The following is a 6,131-nucleotide window of genomic DNA, read 5'->3' on the forward strand; positions in this document are numbered from 1 at the left end:
TCAATCATACACATGCCCCATCCAATCTGGACTTTGTCCTTGGTTATAGAAAGGAGTCATTCTTTTTGGTTCCCTCCATCCTTTCATTCTTTCTCCCTCCTGTCTGTCCCAGCCTCCCAAGCCCCCTCATATCAAAGGACAGCTTTCGGGCTGTGGATCTAAACAGCGGGCGGCCGTCATGGCAGGAGGTGAATTAATCCGCCCTGGCATTTTAAACCCGCAGGCTCCTTGCAAACAGTTACATCTGTGCAGCCCCCTGTATCTTCACCAGTTAATGCACGCCAGGCACTGATGTGAACATTGACACAAAACAATTGTTGACAAACAATGATAGATGGTGACAATTTCCACTTGCTCACTGGCGGTTTTTGGAAGGTTACTGCTGATTGTTTATGATTTAAAGGGAGATCAGAACTGTCACTGTGTGAGAGAGGGATTTTTTTGTAGCATACAGCTGAGAACTTTGGGCAGTGAGATTTTCTTACACAAACTTCAAAAGTAATATTTTGACACAGACACCATTAGATAGAGAAAAATTTCCCAGAGCCCAAGGTGATGTATTCAGATTGTTTGTTTTGTCCAACCAACAGTCCATGCCCGGAAGACATGCAGTTTATTATGATATGTGACAAGGAAAAGCATCAAGTCCTCACATTTGAGAAGGTGGAACCATCACATTTTGGGAAATTTAGCTTGAAAAATGACAGCCATTGATCAAATGTCAGAATATTTGCCAACTTTCAAACCGATTAATCCATCAATTCAGCTTTGTAATGAACTCTTCTTTGCATTTTGGGAATATTTATTCTCTTTCTTGCCAAGAAGATTTATACCACTCTCATTTGTGTGATAAATATTTAGCTTAGCGTTGCTCTATAAAAAGGTAATGAAATTCACCTACCAGCACCTGTAAAATGCACTAATAAACGTGTTATATGTCCTTTGGTCAATCATTTACTTAATAAGAACAAAAACGGAAGTGTAAAAACAATGTATTTATTCATGTTTAGAACATAAAATAACAATTAACACTGGCACACAAGATTAGAACTTACAAAATGTTTGTTCCATTTCATTGTGTCTTAAAGGTCAGTTGCAGGCAAAGAATTACTACAGTCCTTTTAATCATTCCAGTTTGCATCTAAAATGACACACACTGAAAAACTTCAGCATGTTTACTACATTTGAGTTGGAGGAGAAGGCATTGCCTGCCAATCAGGGTTCTTTATTGTGACTGCCTCTGAGGACTTGGCTATAAATTTAATTTAACTTTAATCAGTTTAATTTGTAACAAAACCACATTTTTGCCAAACCCCATTAAAGGTATAGTCAGCGATTCTAATCCAGTAGACCTTTTGTCAAATTCGGCAAATATCTCCTCACTATCTGATCTGTGTGTGCACTGAAAAAACATTGAGTATGTGTACACATCCCTGGCTCTGTAAATGGGGAAACAAACAAAGTGGTTCAGAGTGAGCCACAAAACACGATTCTAGTAAATCGCAACAGGGGGCATCTGTGCTAATGCACAGGGCAGGCTGCTGGAATCAGTTACACTCCAACCTCTGCCTCTTCCTCTGTTACTGCCAGCTACTCTCCTTCTTCCACATCTTCGCCAACGAGGAACGGAGCTACACCCTAATAGTAATGAAACACAGATAACACCAGAGGTATTACCTTGCCAACTTGGTATAAAAATATTTTACTTGCTACAGCAGACGTTTCACCATTATTTCCCTTGGAATTACATGTTTTCCCCTGTGTAACGTTACTCATTCAGCCCATGTGCCGTTCTGTGGAATTACACCATAGTGAGAAGAGATATATAACATCAGAGATATAATCCTGCTATGTTATTTTCTTCCTTGTTCTTTTAAGATTTGATACATTGGCTAAGCTACTCCTCGGCTTAGACTTTGGCATGGATAAGTATTTGGCTTCAACACCTATTTACTGTAAATATTAACAGGCTTATTTTCACACTTTCTACAGTACTACAAAAAACATGTCATTTGCATTTTCATAGCGATAAAAATTGCTTCCTCTTATTGACGCAAACTTACCCTTTAGAAGCAGATGCTCTGGATTCCACCATTTTTCTCTTTTGGCCAGCTAGCCCAGTTGTTAGTGTTGTTGCCTTGGCAATGCGTGTCCATGAATTTGGGGGGCGGAGCTACTGAAGGAACGGAGTGTATTTGTTTGGCTTTTGAGTTCAAATATCAACAGTCTATTTCCAGAATCACTTACTACTCCTTTAAAGCCATTGTTATTCTGAGGCACTACTTTACACATTCGAAAACAAAGCCTTTAAGACTGAATAATATAGGTTGTAAAAGTATAACCAGTCAAATGAAATCATATATACACATACACAAATCAAAACCTCACAGTGGAATCTCTTTAATTAGATGTTTGAGGGGTAATTAGATCATAACAGTCCTGACATAAAACCAGTCCAACACACAAACACACACACACACACACACAACATCATAATAGACATGACTTGTGAGCCGTTTCTGGTGAGTGGTGGCCGCAGAAAGATACACATTTTTCTTCTGGCTGCAGCTCAGCAACTGAGTGAAATAGTGTGTCTTATTTGGCTAGTCAGATAGATCCCTACAGTATGTTTCTGGCCAGTCTTATCTACATGCGGCTATAGAAGTCCATTGTTCAAAGTCAGGTCCATAGACCAGCGTCCCTGACTCGAGTGATGTTGCACATCAATCTGTTGGCTGGTGATCTGGCAGAAGAATAGATTATGCTCTAAATTAATAGATTACAATATCTAACTAGAGAGAGAGAAGAAAGTCATCTTCATATTGAAGGAAAATTTGTTTTTTAGTAAGGAAATATGTCAAAAACTATACCAAATTAAAAGAACCAAGACAGTTCTTCAGTTGCAAGAGTGAAAAAAAAATGATATCTCTAGTTCAACATGTTTCAGCAATATGGCATCAGATCATGATGCCCTTTTCTATCAGAATTTCACATTTGGCAACTTGAAAGTTTTTATCCCCTAACAATCTATGGTTCATCGTGACTTGGAAGTAATTTCGTCATCACACGTACAAACATACCAGTGGATTTGTATTTGATACCAATGAGTTTTTCTGTAATTATGGGCAAAGTTATCTGACTCGTGGGATCTATTTTTGCTGAGGTTATGTTGGTTGGCTTCTGAAGCTGTCGGCTTTTGAGGCTGTGTGAATAGAGACATCAATGAGGATTTGTAGGGAAGAATCTATATGAGAAATTCAAGCTGAGTGAGTGGAAATACACAGATAGACCTTCCCAAGTGTTGCTGCAGTTTCACAGAAAACTGAGCCATTAGCACTTTCATTGTTAGCCAATAAGTTTTCATGGCTGAAGTTTGATCAGACCTTATGGAGCTCCACTTAAAAGCATCATATTTAAACTGGAAATGACAGGTTAGTCTACTGGTCTTTTTGTTTCATGCAATCTTTTGTAGCTCTGCCATGCATCAAGAACTTAATGTGCATATGCCTCGTTGCTGTTTTGGCACAGGGAGACAAGTGTGACTTTTCCTGGATAAAATTGTTCAGCAGATAGAGAGCCCTATGGCTTTCTGGCTGGGGACAGTGATTGAGAAAGGCCAGCTGGCTTACTCCAGGTCTGGACGTAAACTGACAAGAGAAATATGGTCTCAGGGACTGCCAGAGGAGAAGGGGGTTCTGGGAGAGATATCTGTTGGCCAAGGTTGGCCAACAACACTCAACCATTCATGGCTTAAAATCTAGGGAAGGGTGATAGCACACAGCTACAGTTGGACAGTGTCTTACATAATTCTTACATTTTACATAACAATACAGGTGATTTGAGGCCACTCCATTAAATGGTAAGTCTTATTTGCAACCACACCAATCAGCCACCACATTAAAACCAGTTACCGGTTTTAATGCGTCTGCTTAGCGGTGTACTATTACATGCAGCAAAAGCAACATATTTCAAGCTTAATTATTCTCCTTAGATGTGCTACTATAAGGAGGAAACTTCATTTAAACATGATGAACATCTCATGATCACAGCGTAAACTAGTTCAAGCAGAAGATACCAGACTATTAATCCATATTTTTATATAGTAACATTCCTCATTATAGATGTTGCCATATTGAATGTGTCTTCATTTGCCCTTAAGAGAGACAGGACAGTTATTTCTGTATTCAATAATGTAAGAAATGATTAACTAATTTCAACACTGGTATTATACTGTACGTATGAATTATGATAGGCAGTCCATAATAATGTAGAATGGGTTTTTTAGTGCTGCAATATTTGTATGTTTTTTGTTTATCAGAGTCAATCTATTGACACTTTGCATCATTCTTAGACCTCTATTTGACTGATTATATACACAGAAACTGCCATATCTGCTCATATCCAGGTAAACACACAGGTGAGTGGGAACTATTGCATTGAGTACATGAGGTTCTGTCACACTGCAGGTGAAAAGGCAGCAATTAAAAAAAACAATTTGCAGAAACATCCACCTCCCCAAATGTAACTGCCATGATTGACTACACTCATGTTAAATTAATGGCACCTAAGGATGATGAATTGGTCTTGAATTTAAAAAAATATTGCTCCATCTCTGTGTTAATCAAGTGTGACGCAAAAGTGGTTCTGACAAATGTGGTTGCCGGACATGCCTGCTACTAAGTTGGTCTATTTAGCAGCATTTTAGACACATTTGGTAACCCTGATTCCTCTCTGCTTTAATGTGTGCTCAACATGCACAAGTCTGCAACATTGCACACAGTTATGGTGGTATGCACCCTTGGTTTCTGTTATCAAGTGGGGTCAAAATGTTCCATCAATTGGAGGAGGCAGGCAATGTTCAGCATTATATAATACACAACCTGGATACAAAAAATGATTGTCTTACCCTCCTAAAGCAACCTGATGAACCCCAAAATGTGCCATTAGTCTCTAAAAACTGGAAGGAGTCCATATCTCTTCTGCATCCATGAGAAGTAATCCACTTGGCTTTTATTTCAGCCATTGTTTTGATTATTCATTTTTTCTCTCTTCTTGCTGTAAATTCAGCTTGGGTGCAGCTTCAACCTAATTTCCAGGTTAATTGCAATTTATAAGATGACTCACACCTGCTGAAATGCTAGCTCCCTCTCACAGCCTAATTCAGAGAACTAAAACAGAATGAAACCCCATTTTAAAAGACCCGTATTAACAAAACAAAGAAAATATGTAACGATATCTAGTCTCGTATTTCATAACCCACATGCTCAGATCTCAGAGGTGTAAAGGAAAGGATAGATTCGCATTTTTTCTATTCTGTCTTAAAGCAATATTCACACCCCCATATGCACACTGAAACAGTTTTTGGTCATTGATAATGTTCCTCCTGTCCTTCCTCTCCTATACTGGCTGTAAAGAGATCTTTTCATACTGTGATTCCCATGTAAGAGATGGGGGATAAAATTCACAGTCCCCATTCTGCATAAAAATGCACTCTATTCAGCTAAAAAAAACCTGCTGCATAACTCAGCAGTCTGAGTTATTCAAACCAACTGAGTATTTTCCATAATTACACTTTTTTCAGTACTAAATTCCCTCTTTGTATTTACCCAAACATTGTTCCCTTGTTGAGCTGTGCATAGTAACACAGGGTGAATTTTCTACTGAAGAGAGCTTTTGGTAGATACCCGCTTAATGTGTCATAATAACTTTGGCTAAATTTTAGAATTTAAAATTTTTTTTTCACTAAACAAGGACTGGATTGGACTCGCACTGGAAAGGAGGAATCATTTCAGAGATCAAAAATGGTCATATGGGCATGTGAGTATTATATTACAATAGACTTGAAAAAATTAGAATTTTCTTTAACCAATATGAGATCAAAGAATCAGGGATACAGCTTCTATCCACACATAACACAATCACAGATCTTAAGAAAATTCTGTGCGAAATTCGTTAAATGGAAAAAACTATCACATTGACAGAAATGTCAGACTTTAAATATAAAACACTTGGACTGAACTGTCACAGGAAGTAAGGAAAGTATACTCTGACTTCTTTGATATGTCCCTTTTTATGAGAAAGATTTATAACTTAATCTTTTTCCCTTCATCTGTCTACAGTGTTTGGAAAGA

The 6,131-nt window shown here is 38.1% G+C and overlaps 1 long non-coding RNA gene across 1 annotated transcript; it reads right to left on the reverse strand.

The window, feature by feature from the left end:
• Window positions 1-1,092: 1,092 nt before the first annotated feature.
• On the reverse strand, window positions 1,093-5,057 carry LOC120803150. The gene is made up of 3 exons (XR_005709299.1): window positions 4,907-5,057; window positions 2,064-2,173; window positions 1,093-1,638 (listed from the first exon to the last, which is right to left on the reverse strand). It is a non-coding gene; the product is annotated as an uncharacterized LOC120803150 (long non-coding RNA).
• Between the last annotated feature and the right edge of the window lie 1,074 nt (window positions 5,058-6,131).

This window comes from Xiphias gladius, chromosome 2 (assembly GCF_016859285.1).
Source record: "Xiphias gladius isolate SHS-SW01 ecotype Sanya breed wild chromosome 2, ASM1685928v1, whole genome shotgun sequence".
Taxonomy (NCBI): domain Eukaryota; kingdom Metazoa; phylum Chordata; class Actinopteri; order Istiophoriformes; family Xiphiidae; genus Xiphias; species Xiphias gladius.